This window comes from Pseudophryne corroboree, chromosome 3 (genome assembly GCF_028390025.1).
Source record: "Pseudophryne corroboree isolate aPseCor3 chromosome 3, aPseCor3.hap2, whole genome shotgun sequence".
Classification (NCBI taxonomy): Eukaryota; Metazoa; Chordata; class Amphibia; order Anura; family Myobatrachidae; genus Pseudophryne; species Pseudophryne corroboree.
In genome coordinates this window covers 677,443,209-677,460,787 of record NC_086446.1, presented here as the reverse complement: position 1 = coordinate 677,460,787, position 17,579 = coordinate 677,443,209, and the positions used below count along the sequence as shown (strand labels likewise).

At 43.9% G+C, this 17,579-nt stretch overlaps 1 protein-coding gene across 2 annotated transcripts in view; it reads left to right on the top strand.

The window, feature by feature from the left end:
- SEMA4G (semaphorin 4G) overlaps positions 1 to 17,579 on the top strand; it is a 441,977-nt gene that overhangs the window by 244 nt on the left and 424,154 nt on the right. The window contains exon 1 of one of the 2 annotated variants that reach the window (XM_063961911.1): positions 4,646 to 4,904. The exons of the other annotated variant lie outside the window; for it this stretch is intronic. The gene's annotated coding sequence lies outside the window, so the exon portion shown is untranslated. Of the gene's footprint in view, positions 1 to 4,645; positions 4,905 to 17,579 lie in introns of those variants that run through there. 2 annotated transcript variants of the gene reach the window in all.

Below are 17,579 nucleotides of genomic sequence, written 5' to 3'. Positions count from 1 at the left end.
ACCTTCTAAAGAGTGAAGAGGTGGACAGGTTAAGTAGTTGCCCACAGAAACTAATCAGGGTCTGCCTATCATGTTATAGACTGTACCACATAAATGCTAGCTAGAAGCTGATTTTCCACTTTTCCACTTCACTCTCTAGAAGATTTGATACATCTCTTCTTAAGGGGGGAATGTAGTAATAGGGTATGAATTTGTAAAAAGTGATGATACGCCAACAATTCTGCAGCAAAATTTAAACTGGCAATTTTTTTTGAAGATAAAAACAACCTTATTTCGTTGCTATAAATCTTGCACCAAAATATCATTAAAAAAACATTGGTACTTTTACAAACTCATACCCCATTACATTCCACCCTACTGTAGGGATGACCATCGAATGGGTCACCATTGATGGCCCCATCTGTACTTTCCATTGATGGCAGGAAACCATCAATGGCTTAAACTACAGGGATTCAGTATGTTTTACCGGCAGACGAGATGCCGGCTGTCAATATCTCGACAGTGGCATCCCGCCCATCAGAATACCGGCAACGGGGCGAGCGCTAGCAGTCCCCTTGCGAGCTCGCAGGATCTATTCCCACTCTATGGGTGTCATGGACACAAGTGGGAATAGAGGGGAGGGGTCCTGGGGTGCACACCGGTAATGAGAGGTGCGACCCTGCGGAGACCTTTCAGTAGTACTGCATACAAAGAAAAAGATTGCAGGTGCACAATTCAAACACTACCAATTTATTAACAATAATCATTGCAATAAAATTTTGCATTTTGAGCGAGGTTCTTCGCATAGTTATGGCCATAAGTAATGGCTTGCCCACCGCGTCCAGGTGACTTAATTAGTCGGGCAAGTCCCTAACATTTTGGGGGGTAAAAATTCACCCCAAAATGAAGCAGCTGAGTGACCCCAGGGCAACACTAAAGTGGAAAAATATATAGTGAAAACGTGAAAATAGGTTAGTGAGAGAGGCTGCTGAAAACAGCAGGGGTAAATTAGTGAGAGGTAATGAAGTGAGAAATAAAGTAGTGAGAGGTAAAGTAGTGAAAAGTGAAGGAAGGAAATGAGTTACATTGAAACAAAACACACAATAGGGATGAAAGTAAATATGAAAGTAAGTGTTAATATGTGTTGTTCTTGAGGCCAAACAGCCACAGCAGTCCAGGGGGACCCGCACCCTGGAAATCTACCCCCATCTGATAATCCAATATACATTTGTGCAGCACTCACCTTGCTCTGCATGCAGTCTAAAGGGCCATACCCACTAGAAGATATTTTTCAAAGATCTGAAAAATAATGCCGATAGTGAACGATATATCGTTCACATCGTCTAGTGTGTATGGCCCTGCAATCAATGATGAGCGCACCCGCGCTCGTTGATTGGATGTCGGCGGTTGGCTGTGCTGCTTGCTCAATGTGAGCAATGTCACTTGGCCAATGATACTCTAGGACACCGTGACTCAGAAAAGTTTGGGAACCACTCATTGGCGTTTCTATCATAGATACAATGTGTCGGCGCACACGGGCCCCTGGATCCAGAGGGGCCCTCACTGCACCAATGTGCATTGCACCCATGTTGTTTTAATACTTACCTTTCCGGAGTCCCACGACGGGCACTGCAACCGCGGCAAAAATCACACCCAAAATGGCCACCGCGCATGCACAGTACGAAATTTGTTTCTGGACCATAGCGGGCGCCATGTTTCCGGAGACCTGCACATTCACCGGGTATTTTTAGTTGGCAACTCGGATCTCAAAGCTTTTCCCTTTAAATTGAGTGATCATGTATGACCTTGAAAAGATTTGGGGTGATGGGCATAATGTGTAGATTCCACTGAAATTACAGAAATATTCTCAATATTTATTGGAAAATGAGTGAAGTATGAATTTCTATGTTTATTAATGTTACGGTTGAGAGAAATATTCTGAACCTTTTTTAGTCTATATATAATGGCAGAAATTGCCCATCACACAGCAGAATGCATTACATATGCCCAGTGCTTCTGATACGCTATAAGTTCAGCAAAATGAGTATGGAGAAAAGCAGCGTGGGGTAGCAACGCAAAAGCAAAACCCAAAGGTTATAGCAGCCTTTTCCAGCTGTCATGTACAATTATTGATGATTTAGTGCATGTATAGGTAAAAAAAAATGTTTAACAGTATATTTTGCACCAGCATCTTCCATCGCACTTTACAATTGGAATTAAATTAAAATATCTAAACTACATAAAGATTTGAACAGTGTACCATGTAATTTGGTTGGGGCAAACGTATATATATATTTCTAACTGCACCTTTTACTTTATAAATGCCTACATAGTATTGCTTAGTACTTGTGCCTCTGGTCTGTTTGCACAAATAAATACTGAGCAAGCAAGAGGCTGGTAAACATGCCATGTACTGTAGGAAAGAGGTCACATGCCAGATAACCCTGCAAACAGCAGAAAGACATTTAGTTTATAGACTGGTAGAGATGGACACACTTGTAGATGTGTTTATAGTAAACTGGAAGCATAATAGTTAAAACCCTGTCCTATAGCAAGCATTAGGGGTCACTTTTGCTGCACCTGTAAAGAGGCAGATGTAATTTAGTGAATTCAGAAGAAGTAAACATTTTACTGCAGCAATTCATAATTAGCGGTTTCTACCAATCGCTATTTACAGACCCCAAAAAGTGGAGATTATTGGAATGCCGGAGGGACCTCAATAAAATGTGTACAGTATATCATTGGCTGAGGCATGGTTGACTAGGTGAGTGGTTCGTGGATGTTATAGGCTAATGGCGACCAATGATGGGGATGATTTGTATTCTGCACATGTGCAGTTGGCACCCGTGCATATGCAAAACATGTGTTTCAGCATTGGGCTCTGCTTTCAATATTATACCATCGTTGGATGGCCATTGATGGTTAAAACTCAGCATCAGGCTTTGAACATTGATGGTTGCTAAATTATGGATTGCCGATGGCCAACCCTATGGTATGATCCCCTATTTGACTCTTGGACTTTGCTGCAGCCCCACCTTGCAGCTGCCACTGGCAAGGAAGTCCAGGAACAGAGCTTTTGTGCCCGATGTAATGGGTCATGCTGGAGGGTATGGTGCTCTGTCTAGGTACCGTGGCTAAATTACTCTAAGGTCATTTTCCTTTAGGTGTCCACGTCCTGAGGTTGTTATGGTAGATTGCCAATCTTATTAGAAACTAGGGTCTCCTAGCCAGTGCCCATCTCCCGTTTGGTATCTTGTGGGTCTTTACATCCCTTACCATGAGGCCAGTATATAACTGGTAACCGCTGAATGCACAGCGATTTCAAGGCTGTCCTGCTGGGGAATGTGTTGGGTCGTGTGTGTGGTAAGGTGCTGCATTATAGTCATGCCAATCTTCCCTTGTGGGAGTGTAATAGGAGAGCTGCATCCAGCAGCCAGGCGGGTTACAGAACGTGACACCTGGACCCATTCAGATCACACATACTGTATGTGCATACCTCTAAACAGGGTCGGACTGGCCCACAGGGGTACAGGGGAAGCCACCGGTGGGCCCCACTGCCTGGGGGCCCACTCCTTCCTCTAGTGATCAGGTTCCAGACTGTGCACTTGTATTATACATGGTAGATATGTTGCATTACACTGCACAAGTCTATAGTGTATTTCAAGCCTCTGTGGGGGTTGGCCACACCCCCTTTGCAGGCTGACCACACCCCTAAGTATGGGCCCCTATCACTGCATTCCCCTGGTGAGTCCAGAGGGGGCCCACACCGCACACACTACACCCACAGATTGTGTAATGGTTAGCATTACTGCCTCACAGCACTGAGGTCATGGGTTCGATTCCCAACATGGCCCTAACTGTGTGGAGTTTGTATATTCTCCCCTTACTTGCGTGGGTTTCCTCCAGGTGCTCTGGTTTCCTCCCACAATCCAAAAATATACTGGTAGGTTAATTGGCTCCCAACAAAATTAACCCTAGCGTGTGTGTGTGTACATGTGATAAGGAATATAGATTGTAAGCTCCACTTGGGGCAGGGACTGATGTGAATGACCAAATATTCTCTGTAAAAGCGCTGTGGAATATGTGTGCTCTATATAAATAACCGGTAATAAATATATAATAAATACATTTCATCTATACTTACCTTTCTGGTGTCCATCGTCATCTCCGTGTGTGGGCCCCCTCCTCCGCTGTAGCAGGCAGCGCAGTTAGTGCTCTGAGCACTAGAGAAACTCTGGCACTGTGCCAGAGTCTAAAGTGCTTGTGCAGGTCTCCAGAAAAATGGCTCCCGCGCCATTTTCCTGGACACATGCGCAAGCGCTGTTGTCTCTGGCACTGTGCCAGAGTTTCTCTAGTGCTCAGAGCACTAACTGCGCTGCCTGCTACGGCGGAGGAGGGGGCCCACACGCAGATACCGCACACGGGTCCCCTCCTCTGTAGATACACCCGCCTCTTAATCTGTGATCGCAATCACCTGTGCTGAAACACCTTTCTTATCTATTAACTAGTTCAAAACTGACGTGGCAATTATATATTAGGTGGGTAGTCCAGGAACAGAGCATTTTTGCCCCCCCCCCCCCCCGAAAGGGTCATGTTTAGATCTTTGTATACTACACAAATGTATAAATGCTCAGAGATACTATGGGCCTGTAATGCTTGTGGAGCAATGTTATTCTCATGCAGAGCCAGATTCCTCCACTAGGGGGAGCCGGTGAGACGCTACCTGTATGCAACCGCGGCGCTGCTGCTGCTGTTGGGTGCTCACCCCTTCCCTGCCTTTGTGAGTACATTGGAGGAACCTGCGCACATATACTGATCCTGAGCAGGCTAGAGACAGCTCGCAGCAGGAGTGGGGGGTCGCCTGCAGGATTTATCCCGGACACATCACCCTGGCGGCCGCATGCTACTATACCTGCGCTGACACGGTAAGGGACAGGTGGCAGTAGGGTCGGGTATTAGTTGTTATTGCTGACCTGCGCTCAGGATCATCCACCTCACATTGTATCTTCTGATCGCTGGGCTTCCTGTCATCTCCCATGTCCCTGCAGCGCGACATGTACCTGGCTGGCTGGGCATGCATGCTGTCCTCTCACTGTTGGGGTTTTCTCTGTGACATTGAGCAGAAGCAATCACTCCTGTGTGTGTAATATATAGGGATCTGCGACTCCCATAGCCAGTGCCTGCAGCCTGCCCCTGTGTCAGGTACCTTCCGTCTCTCCTGTGGCTCCATGCAACACTTGGCAAAGGGGCTGAGCTGCACAATGAGGCTGTATGTACAATGTAGCATGCTCCGTCCATTGCTGTGTGTGGTTCTCATTGCTGCACACACAAGGTTGTGGGATCTCCTGTCTTCTCTATGCATTGTGTTATATAATGTATCCCCCTCAGCAGGGGTTTCATATCTATATTAGCGATAACCCAGCTGTGCTATCTCTCTTTATTAACCCCAGCTGTGCTTACCTGTTATATGGCCACAGGATACTGGTGCAACTCACTGATTGCAAAGGGGGTAACACTGCTCTTTGCTATAGATAGGTGGGCAGTTAGCATCAGTGACTATGCAGGGAACCTCTGATCAGACCAGTCTATAGTAATTACTAATGAGGGGCTTCAGTCACGCCTCTTCCTCTACAGTAAATACTAATTATACATTGTGTGTAATCTAACCCCATTGCATGCAGTATAGCCGCAGTGTGATACATGCCAGTCTTGTATGTGTATATCACACTATGGACAGCTCCTAGCAATGGAATATATATTATATGTATTGTCACTATAGCACACAGCATTTTTGCATCGGATGTTTAATCTTTCGCATCAATGAATTTGCATGTGCTGCGTACCGTGTAGCTTATGTAGATGTATTATTCAAATGTTATGTAGTAGCCAGTGTCTCTAGGAGTAATTGGTAACGAGCAGGCTGGATGGTGAGGCTAGGGAGAAAGCTATCGATTTGCTGTGCCACAAGAGATCAAAAGGGTGATGCTCTCCCTACAGGGCTCAAATCTGTCAGGTCTTATCCCAGTATCCCTTCAGAACAAGAACTGCTACCAGAGAAAACAGTGCGCACATTACACAGCGCTCTATCCAGCTATTGCCCTAGGTCAGTAATGAAAGTGTTAAGTTATAACCTTCTAATTAGATCCTGGCTATCAAGGTATGATTAGATTGGTGGAAGTTGAGGGAAATTTTTTTTTTGTAAGCGGGGGGGGGGGGGGGGGGGGGTGTTTAAAAAATTAAATTTGTAACTTTATTATTGTTAATGCAAAAGATGATTTGTGTGCTGTTCAAATGATCCACATGCCACAACTACATATATGTAAGACTGTCATCAATGTACAGTGCTAGCAAGCGGTGTATATACAGTACATTGTCTGTATAATCACTGTCTGAGGTGGTTTAGAATGACCAGTACAAAAGTCTAGAGATCAGACACCCCAGCCTACAGTACCAAAGGTTGCATACACTTTACTGGGGGGAATGCAGTGACTGTTAATGATTGCACCCTGTGACTAACTTTGTTGAATCGGACTTCAGCTTCCAGTATTGCGTCAGTCTCTTCACTAAGCAAGCTTGCCAGTAAAGATGCAAAACTAGGCTTATCACACCATTAAACTAGAGATTTGTGGGTTTGGATGTACCCGTATTTCAAAACGGCATCTTATTGGCTCTTGGATGTCACATGATTTGGATAGCAAATAAGAAAAATTCGGATAAATACAAACTTGCGTTAATCACTGAACCTGCACATTTCTACTTTAAACTGAATTATACAGGTCATCTTGCTGCTTAAAACTAGGTGCAATGCAGGCTTGAAGTCAGCCAGCCACATAACCTGTGTAATTTATGAGTGTCCCTGTGTAAAGGGATAGTATGGTAAGCATATACTGTGCATAATGTCCAAATTTCTGCCATGCTCTTCTTATAGGGGCACCAAGCACATATTCACATAACCATGCTTTTCATCTGTTTCTGATGGATGATATGACTCGTATGTGAAATTTGTTTTAAATAATGTCATTTTCTCTGTGTGTTTCTAAGCATGTTCATTTTTTTTAATGCAACATCATGTATTTGCCCCCATGCAAAAGAGGGCATACTGTTATTTATTTGTAAATTCCATCAAAGATAAATGAGTTCAAATCTTACAGATTGTAAAAGAGTAGGGATTGATTGATTTTCTCATAACTCATCCTAAGACTGAACCAGCAGAATTTGTAGCCATACCATTTATACACCTTTCACATCGCACAAATAACCCGGTATCGACACGGCATATTGCCGTGTCGACACGGGTCAGTGTGCGATGTGAAAGCACTTTCGGCGAATTAGCGGGTCGCCTGACCCGGTAATTCAACCCGGGCGCAGTTTGAATGGGAGCCGCGTCGATGCGACACGGTTCCCATTCACAGCATAGGGAGAGGCGGCGCAGGAGATTAGCTCATCTCCCAGCGCCGCCTCCAACCCTGGCCTGCTGCTGCGCCCCCCTGCTGCTATGGCAACCGACCCGGTATATTGCCAGGTCGGAAAGCCAACAAAAGCAGAGCAAATGCCGAATCCCACCTGGTAAGAACACGTTTCTCTTACTGGGTGGGATCCGGCATTTGCGATCTAAAAGCGGTATTACTGTCACCTGACAATCGCTGCACTTTTAGCTGTGTTCACAGGCCATATGAAATGCTGCTTTTTGTTATAGATGACTGCGAGCAATTTTGCTTTCTACTGCTAACTTTTATTGGTGCCTTGCAGTGCCTGTGAAAGCGACCAGTAGGGATTCCCATTCTGCGGAATAGAAAGGAACACATTGCCAGATTGTTTTCTCCACAGAACAAAATCAATTTCAGATCTCCAAGCTCTGGAATATTTAAAATATGTCTGTAATACACATTGCTCAACCATAGAGTCGGCCAGTCACTTAGGGGGACATTTACTAAACAGTGATAAGAGTGGAGAATTGAGCCAGTGTAGAAGTTGCCCATGGCAACCAATCAGCACTGATGTAACATCTATAATTTGCATACTATAAAATTATACAGAGCTGCTGATTGTTTGATGGGGCAACTTCTCCACTGGCTCACTTCTCCACTCTTATCACTGCTTAGCAAATGTCCCCCTTAATCCCAGTGGAGGCCTCTGTGTGCTGAAATAATTTTCATGAATTCCCTAGGAACTAATGACATCAGAGTCACATCCCTTTCTTCCTATGTATCAATGGTGCAGTAGGAGAAATGTCTCTACTGAGCTGACATGCACCAGACAAGAATAATCAGAAGGGGCGCTCTCTCTTTTCAGTTTAGAGCAGAGTGGTGACCCTGGGAGACTGTAGTGGCATAACCAGGCCCCAGCTTAGGTTTTGCTTTATCTGTGCCTGTGATATATTACTTGTTCTATCATGTGTGCAGTTGCACTGAGCATGAACAGAAAACAGACCATATGCACCTATGCAGACTTGCGCAATTCTGTGACTTACATCTGTTTGGACAGGGAAGGGTAGTGGGGGTGAGACCTGTGGAAACCTGCGTATGCGTCTATTGGATGGCTTCTTTTTTTCACCTGTTACAAGGTAGGTGCATTTGCACGACTGTGATGATCCGTGCTGTACCAAGGAGAACTTCCATGTTGTTCTGTCCCCAACCCTGAAACTGTGATGTCATGATTTCAGCCCACCGGCACCAGGTAGATTTAACTCTCTGCTTCGTGTATCCTAAGGATGTTCGGAAGGCTCTACAGGTTGCAGGGTCCAAAGGATGCCATGTTCAGCTGTGCTGCCATTTGGGCCCTGTTCCCTGGGCGTCAGCACCACTCGCAACAGCAAATAAGCAACTGTTGTTCACCTCCCTCCCACTTTTTTTTTCTTTTTGCAGTTTTTCCTTTTACATTAATTTATGCTTATTTTGCCAACATCTCGGCACGAGCCCCATTATGTTCCATGCTTATTTATACCTCAGTCTGCTTGCATCATTATATTATTTGGGTTATTTGAATATCTTGTTTGATCTCAGTGATTAACCTTAAGTTTAAAGATTTTTTTTTTATCTGTTGCAAAATTTACATTTGACAAACTTTTTTTATTATCCGTTATTTATATAGCGCACACATATTTCGCAGCGCTGTATAGAGAATATTTGCCCTTTCACATCAGTCCCTGCCCCAGTGGAGCTACAATCTATATTCCCTACCACATGTATACACACACGCACACATTCACGCTAGGGTTAATTTTGTTGGGAGCCAATTAACCTACCAGTATATTTTTGGATTGTGGGAGGAAACCCACGCAAGTACGGGGAGAATATACAAACTCTGCAAAGTTAGGGCCATGGTGGGAATCGAACCCATGACCTCAGTGCTGTGAGGCAGTAATGCTAACCATTACTATATATATATATATATATATATATATATATATATATATATATATATATATATATATATTTATACTTGTGAGTGACAGGATGCAGAGGGATTTTAATGTAACACATTTTTGGCAGCAGAAGTTTGTAATTGATCACTTATGTTGACAGTGCAACTTTATTAATGTAGGAGTCAGTTTGTTGTATTGTGTAGAGTAAGCAGAAAAGCACAAGGAGCTTGGATCAGGGTTAGATAATCAGTAGTTCCAGGTCACTTTTGTTAACGCTTGTTGGTCTATTAATTATACACAAACTAAACCCAAGGAAGTAAAATACATTGTTCATTGTTAACCTGACTTTCCCTTCTGATAACGGTGAATTCTGATCTTCCCACTTCATTCCTGACAGCTGAAACTCTTCCCACGTCTTTAAGACTTTATCCTGTTGGGATCTTGTACAGGTCAAAAAGCTGAGAACGAGTTGTTGGACTACGCTGGCCCCTGTGTATGAATCGGCTAACCCACACACCCTATTTCTGTAAAGCATGCCTGCCAGACTGTCAGTCAGTCATCATCTGCTTCTTCAGTTAGAAAAGTAACCCGTCCACCTGCTGTAGAGGAGTGAAATTTACAGTAGTAAATTATGAACCGTCTACTTCTAATATAGGTTATACTGGTTAAGAAATGCAGTGTGCAGTTCACTATTCCAGTATAACAATTTATGGTGCTTTACAAGTGATATACTGCAGTATTCAGCACCACATATTGCCCTAACAGCTTCAGCCAGCATCCTATTGTTATCTAGTTGTAGCACTTTGGTAGGGGGTATCAGGACTGTGCGGCTTGATTTGTATGGTAGTTGCTTTTGTGCATGCGTACAGAATACAGATATGTAATCAGGATGGAAATGTTTGTGCTGTTAATACGTATCTTATTGCATGAAGGATAATTTGGTTCACACAGGCAGTCAGCAGGTCACGGTTTTATTTCTTTCTGTAGTAGATCTTTGTGGCTATTCTATATTCTTCCTACTTGCGTACATAACAAGTCTTCATAATTTATTTCATTATTTAGGTACGATGCATCCACGCCATGTTTAGTTTTTAATTATATTAAGTGCTGGGTTTATTCACTTTAGTGGGCAGCTGAATTCATAAACATCAGTGTCTCTGCTTACAAATGGAGTCTGGCGACCGTTGCGCTATTCTAAGAACTATGTTTTTTTTACAGGAAGATTCAGCAAAGCTTTCTCTGTTTTGTGGTAAGGTGGCATTTGCAGTAAATTACTCTGGTGAAATGTGAGTTTTGTTGAAATATAAGGAAACATTAATCTTTCAGCCAAAGATGACTTCATTAGTAACATGGAGCTAGAAAACGAAGCAACCAGCCATACGTTTACATTTATTAGCTTAACATGCAAAAAGCTGTGAGCAACAGTACAGCTACAAAGCATCTGTTAACACAATGCAGTGACCTGTTGGTGTTAAAAGGAAGTTCGGCCTTGAGACAACTTCAGGTTACTGTATTGCACTACATGTGTCTTCATGCAGCTGTAACTAGATTAATTGCTGCTGCGTCTTCTTGTCCTCCTTGTGTACTTTTCTGCCACTTTCCATCTGGAAGAATTGTTATATACTATATAGAATACAGATGCACTCTTATTGTGTATTGGCTACAGCTGCAATCAATAAAAAGAGGGTTTTTTTGTCAATAAAAGTGAAATAAATTTAATCTGGACTAGTGTCTAGACACAGTAGGTCAACAGCTAAAAAGTCGACATGGCAATGGCCGACATAAGTTTTGATTTTTTTTCAACTTTTGCTTGGTTTACCACATACTTGCCTACTTTAGACTTCTCTCCGGGAGAAGCCCGGAGAGGAGACGCTGCATGAGACTTCGGGGGGTGGGGCCGGACGGGGACATAATCAAGCCCCGCCCACATCAGAAACCGATGTGGGTCCGCGGGAAGGGGGGAGGCGGGGCTACAATGGCGCGATTTGCGTCATTTAACCCCTTCCCCACTCACGGACCTGCGAATATGGGAGATTATCTCTCCATCCTGCCCACATCACTAGGGTGTGAGCAGGATGCGGGAGATCTGCCTACTTTTCCGGAAGTGCGGGGGGCTACCCCAAAAAACGGGAGCCTCCCACAGCTTCCGGGAGAGTAGGCAAGTATGGTTTACTATCTACGTGGAATGCGATTGGGAATATTAACCGGTGCTGAGCGCAGCAGTAGCGGAGCGACGTACCTTACTCGAAGTGCCACGTTTCCACTCATTAGGGTCACAGATGATGAAACATACAAAATTACATTAGAAACACATAAAAACCTTTTTTTGTGTCGCTTTGTTTCCATGTCGACCTCTTTTACCTGTTGACCTTTTGACTCTGTCAACCTATTGCCTGTCTAATAACTGTAATAAATGAACCCAGTTAAAGTCTTGGGAGAGATTGTAGCAGTAAATGAACCTTGTCGGCGGGAAAAGCCCAGAATGTGATTAGAGCATAGATTTTCTTTTAGAAGATCACAATCTCACTTGTTTAGCCAGATTGACCTGTGCTCCCTGCATTTACACACAGGAAATCAGGACAAAATAGGCCTTGCGTCCACTCTACCCAAACCTCTCACCAATCCGCCTAGTGATGGCTGCAGGAGGATAAAGCTTCTCCCCTTTTGTGGAGCACTAATCGGGACTATTCTTCCAAAACTGGGACAGTCGGGAGGTATGGTATCATGCGGTACAGAGAGAACATGCACAATAAAGGAGATCGATTAATCAGGAGTGTGCCATACACACAGTCATCATGTCAGAGTGTGGCTAAATAAAAGGCATACAATTTGAAGTTCTGTACTTCAGAAAACTAAGTATCCTGTCTTCCAGGGGAGGAGCTGCTTCAATATTGGGGTGTGGTCTCACCATATCGGGGGGGGGTATCCAGGCTCAGAGGGGACAGTAAAGTGCTAAATGTGCACTTGCACCTTCTCATACGAGCACCATGTCTTGCAGCACTTGTACATTACACACCAGTAGCGGAAGGGCCAGAGACCTCAAATCAGGACTGTCTCAACTACAGCAGAACAATTGGCAGCATGAAAAGTTTACTTTTATGTATCCACAACTATTAGTCAATTCTTAAGGCAGTGTTTCCCAACCTCCTGTCCTGAAGGTACAGCAACAGTCCAGGTTTTAGTGATTTCCATGCTTGAGCACAGATAGGTAAATCAAAACAGCTGCGGTACTAATTAAGTCACCAATGCTCAAGTATGGCTATCCTTTAAAGCATGAACTGTTTAGGGTACCTTGTTATGTACAACTCCTCTTGTCTTTTGTAGGAGGTTTGATACATCTCATTGTGATTTATTGCACTGGTAATGCATTAACTCATGAGAAATAGACTGTGCAGAGTTAATATTGTAGAATTCAATGGTGGGAATAGGCCCATACAGTATTATTTTACCTATTTTTAACTTTTGAATGTAGTTGAAACTCCAGAAATGTGAAATACTGATTTTATAACAGAATGGAAGAGGCATCAATTTTTAGATGTGCAATAAATAAGTCACTATGTAAACTGACTTGCAGGTTAGTTATATCTCAGCTCCTGACAAGTTTCTTACGGAAGTCACAGAGTGATAGTGTGATATGGTTTCTGATTGGAGAGTGGGTCACAGTGTGATAGTGTGATATAGTTTCTGGTTGGAGAGTACGTCAGTGTACTAGTGTGATATAGTTTCTGATTGGAGAGTAGGTCACAGTGTACTAGTGTGTTATAGTTTCTGATTGGAGAGTAGGTCAGTGTACTAGTTTGATATAGTTTCTGATTGGAGAGTAGGTCACAGTGTACTAGTGTGTTATAGTTTCTGATTGGAGAGTAGATCACAGTGTACTAGTGTAATATATTTTCTGATTGGAGAGTAGGTCACAGTGTACTAGTGTGATATAGTTTCTGATTGGAGAGTAGGTCACAGTGTACTAGTGTGATATAGTTTCTGACTGGAGAGTAGGTCACAGTGTACTAGTGTGATATAGTGCGACACAGAGTAAGAAATGTATCTAACCCTGGAAATACTTTGCTCTTGTTTGCGGTTGCCAGTTTATACAAATTATATTGTAATGTGTATTAATGAATAATGTTAATTGGTCTATATACATATGTTCTGTATTGATCACCTGGGATTTGCTATTTTCATTTAATTATAGCCGCTTGTTTTCCGGTGTAGTTACTGAGGTTTACATTGAAAGTCCACTTTTATTTGTTTGCTTGAAAGTGTAAATAGGTGGTCTTCAGGTTGCCGAATGTCGGGATCCCGGTGCACAGTATACCGGCGCCGAAATCCCGACACCCGGCATACCGACAAATATTCTCCCTCGTGGGGGTCCACGACCCCCCTGGAGGGAGAATAAATAGCGTGGCGAGCCCACAAGGGGCTCATTTGCACTCGCCACGCTGTCTGTATGCCGGCAGTCAGGCCCCCGGCGCCGGTAAAATATCCTACCTGTGGCAGCTTCACATCTGCTGAAGAAACTGCTAGGGGTTGTGGGCGGAGAAATGCATCAAGGGTATCAGCGGTGTGTTCATTCCCTGTAGTGTGTAGTCAGAAGAGGCTGTTTGGATCCACATCCTTTGCCTGTAACCAGGGCCGGTTCTAGACCTTGTGGTGCCAAGGGCGAAAGTTTCCTATGGCACTCCAACACCCTCCCCCCTCTGACAGGCGAAATAGGGTTAGTGCGTGCCGTGGGGACAAAAGTAGGGGCGTGGCTTCATGTGGATGAAGCGTGGCCCCTGTAGATTTGCCCCCTGTAATTGTGCCCGCTGTAGATGTGCCGCCAGTAGAGATGCCCCTGTAGTTATGCCCCCTAGTAGCGCCGCTTACAAACAAGAAAAAAACAAAAAAACAAAACAATACTCATCAGCCCCGCTCCTGCTTCCCGACCGCTGCTGCTCCGTCTCTGGCTGCTCGCTCCTCGGATGTATGGGAGAGACGTCATAGCGCTGCACAGACACTAGAGGTCAATTAAGAACTCTAGCATCTGATAATGGCGCCGGCTGCAGCGGGCGCCCACACAGCCCACGGCGCTTGCTGGTGCGGGTGGGCAGCGCCCCGCTTGCCCGAACCTAGATCCGCTCCTGCCTGCAACACCAAACTGACAGCCGCATTCTCCCTTCCCCTGCAGCCTATAAAGGGGACCCCGGCCAAGATAAGCAAATTGACGATGGTTCGCAGAGGCTGCTACAGCTATTGGCCCTCATTCCGAGTTGTTCGCTCGCAAGCTGCTTTGAGCAGCATTGCACACGCTAAGCCGCCGCCTACTGGGAGTGAATCTTAGCTTAGCAAAATTGCGAACGAAAGATTCTCAAAATTGCGATTAGAAATTTCTTAGCAGTTTCTGAGTAGCTCGACACTTACTCTGCCACTGCGATCAGTTCAGTCAGTTTCGTTCCTGGTTTGACGTCACAAACACACCCAGCGTTCGCCCAGGCACTCCCCCGTTTCTCCAGCCACTCCCGCGTTTTTCCCAGAAACGGCAGCGTTTTTTCACACACTCCCATAAAACGGCAAGTTTCTGCCCAGAAACACCCACTTCCTGTCAATCACATTACGATCACCAGAACGAAGAAAAAACCTCGTAATGCCGTTACCAAACTTCTTAGCAAATTTACTTGGCGCAGTCGCAGTGCGAACATTGCGCATGCGCAATTAGCGGAAAATCGCTGCGATGCAAAGAAAATTACCGAGCGAACAACTCGGAATGAGGGCCATTATCCTGAGTGGTGAGAAATCTGCAGTGACAAGGGGGAAGCTGAGTATAGTGCAGCAAACAGAATTCTTAGCTGTCCATTACAAGTATAAGTTTAAAACGAAGGACACTTTATCTGAATAAGTTGTAGGCACCCTGAGAAAGAATATAGAATATTGGAGTGTTTGGATATAAACTACTAAAGGATATATGTACAGAACTATCAATTTGTTTCAATTTGAACAAAGATACTGAACTAAATTGTTATATAACTGACAGTTGAGCAGCTAGTAATTTGTCTTTAATAATGTTTATATTTCCAATGAACACAATGTTAATGCAGAATTTTTTTTGAAACAATATATTTTTATGCATTTAGAATTGATATGTAAAAAGATTATATTCGTTGTCTCTGTATGCGCTCTTTTAAATAAGTGTTGTTATTGCTAAAGGGGATAATTCAGACCTGATTGCTGGGCAACGATTTTTGCAGCCCTGCGATCAGATAGTCTCCGCCTACAGGGGGAGTGTATTTTCTCTGTGCAAGTGTGTGAACGCATTTGTAGCAGAGCTGTACAAACTGATTTTGTGCAATCTCTGCGCAGCCCAGGACTTACTCAGCCGCTGCGATCACTTCAGCCTGTCCGGAACCGGATTTGACGTCAGACACCCTCCCTGAAAACGCTTGGACACGCCTGCGTTTTTCCAGACCCTCCCGGAAAACGGTCAGTTGCCACCCACAAACACCCTCTGCCTGTCAATCTCCTTGCGACCGCCCGTGCGATCACTTTTTGAACCATCCGTCTCTATGCACCGATGGCCAGTGCAGTCGTCCGACGCGCCTGGGCATTGCGGTGCATGCACAGTTTGGACCTGATCGCAGGCTGTGGGAAAAGGCAGCCTAGCGATCATGTCTGAATTACTCCCAAAGTTTTTTCTATTGAAGCTATCCAGGTTGCTTATTGAGAGGTGCATTAACTTTGGCTTAAGGGTGATCAAAACAATTATTTATATATTTAGCCTAATTTATTATTGCAGCTTGATAAAAATAAATAAATAACATTGAATCCTGGAGCTTGCTACATACCTTTGTCCACATTTTATGTTCCAACATGTTTTGTAGTATAAGTGAAATTATTTTTTTATATTTAGATTTTTATTGTAGAGTATTATATTAATCATTTTCTTCCCGTAGTAGACGAGTCTTTTTTTTTTTCTCTGTTTTGCCACTTGACCTTCTAAAAGACTTCATAATGCTCGTATACAGAGCCTCATATTTCATTGTGACAGATCTGTTACTGCGCAGCTCAGAAAGAGAACCTTTAAGAAGAGGTATTAACTCCAATACTAGATCATTCATATGCATTGCAATAGCCGCTGCAGATTACAGCATTTCATGACCCAAAGGCTAAATATAGTATCAAGGGTACTATAATGGAAACTACTGAGGAGGAAAGGGATTTAGGAGTCACTATTTCAAGTGACTTGAGGGCAGGAAAGCAATGCAACAAAGCAATGAGAAAGGCAAGTCAGATGCTTGGTTGCATAGGGAGAGGAATCAGTAGCAGGAAAAAAGAAGTGATAATGCCACTGTATAGGTCATTGGTACGGCCCCATCTGGAATACTGTGTCCAGTTCTGGAGACCATATCTCCAGAAGGATATAAATACATTAGAGAGTGTACAAAGAAGGGCAACTAAAATGGTGCATGGCCTACATCACAAAACGTACCCGGAAAGGCTAAAAGATCTTAACATGTATAGTTTGGAGGAGAGAAGGGAAAGGGAGGACATGATAGAAACTTTCAAATATATCAAGGGTCTTAACAAAGTTCAGGAGGGAAACATTCTTCAAAGGAAGAGAAATATTAGAACTTGAGGACATACACTGAAACTGGAGGGGGGGAGGTTCAGGGGAAATTTAAGGAAAAATTACTTCACAGAAAGGGTAGTGGATAAGTGGAATAGTCTCCCATCAGAGGTGGTAGAGGCTAAGACTGTAGAGCAATTTAAACATGCTTGGGATAGGCATATGAATATCCTTACAAAGAATTAAGGTTCAAAAAGGCTTGAGATTACCTAAAGGATAAAAAAAAAAGGGGCAGACTAGATGGGCCAAGTGGTTCTTATCTGCCGTCAAATTCTATGTTTCTATGACCTACCCAGTTGTGACAGGTGCAGGGTGGTAAAATGAACACTATATAGGATGAGATGAATTCTAGGGGGGCACTTGATTCTTTTTTTTTTTAGAAGTAAATTGTGTCAAATACTTGACTGTGGGGTCACAAGTTTGTGTGTGGCCATTCTGGTGATCCCAGGTGTCAGTGTGTTGGCATGCCACCATCCAGGTGACGCCAAGCCGTCAGTGTGTTGGTACTCTGGTGGCTCCAAGTGATGGCCACAACTTTGATAATCCCAAGTGTTCTGGTGACCCGAAGCATCAGTGCGCCGCTGTTCTTGTGACAACTCGCAACAATTTCAGATCCTACAAATCCTGCAGCACTGC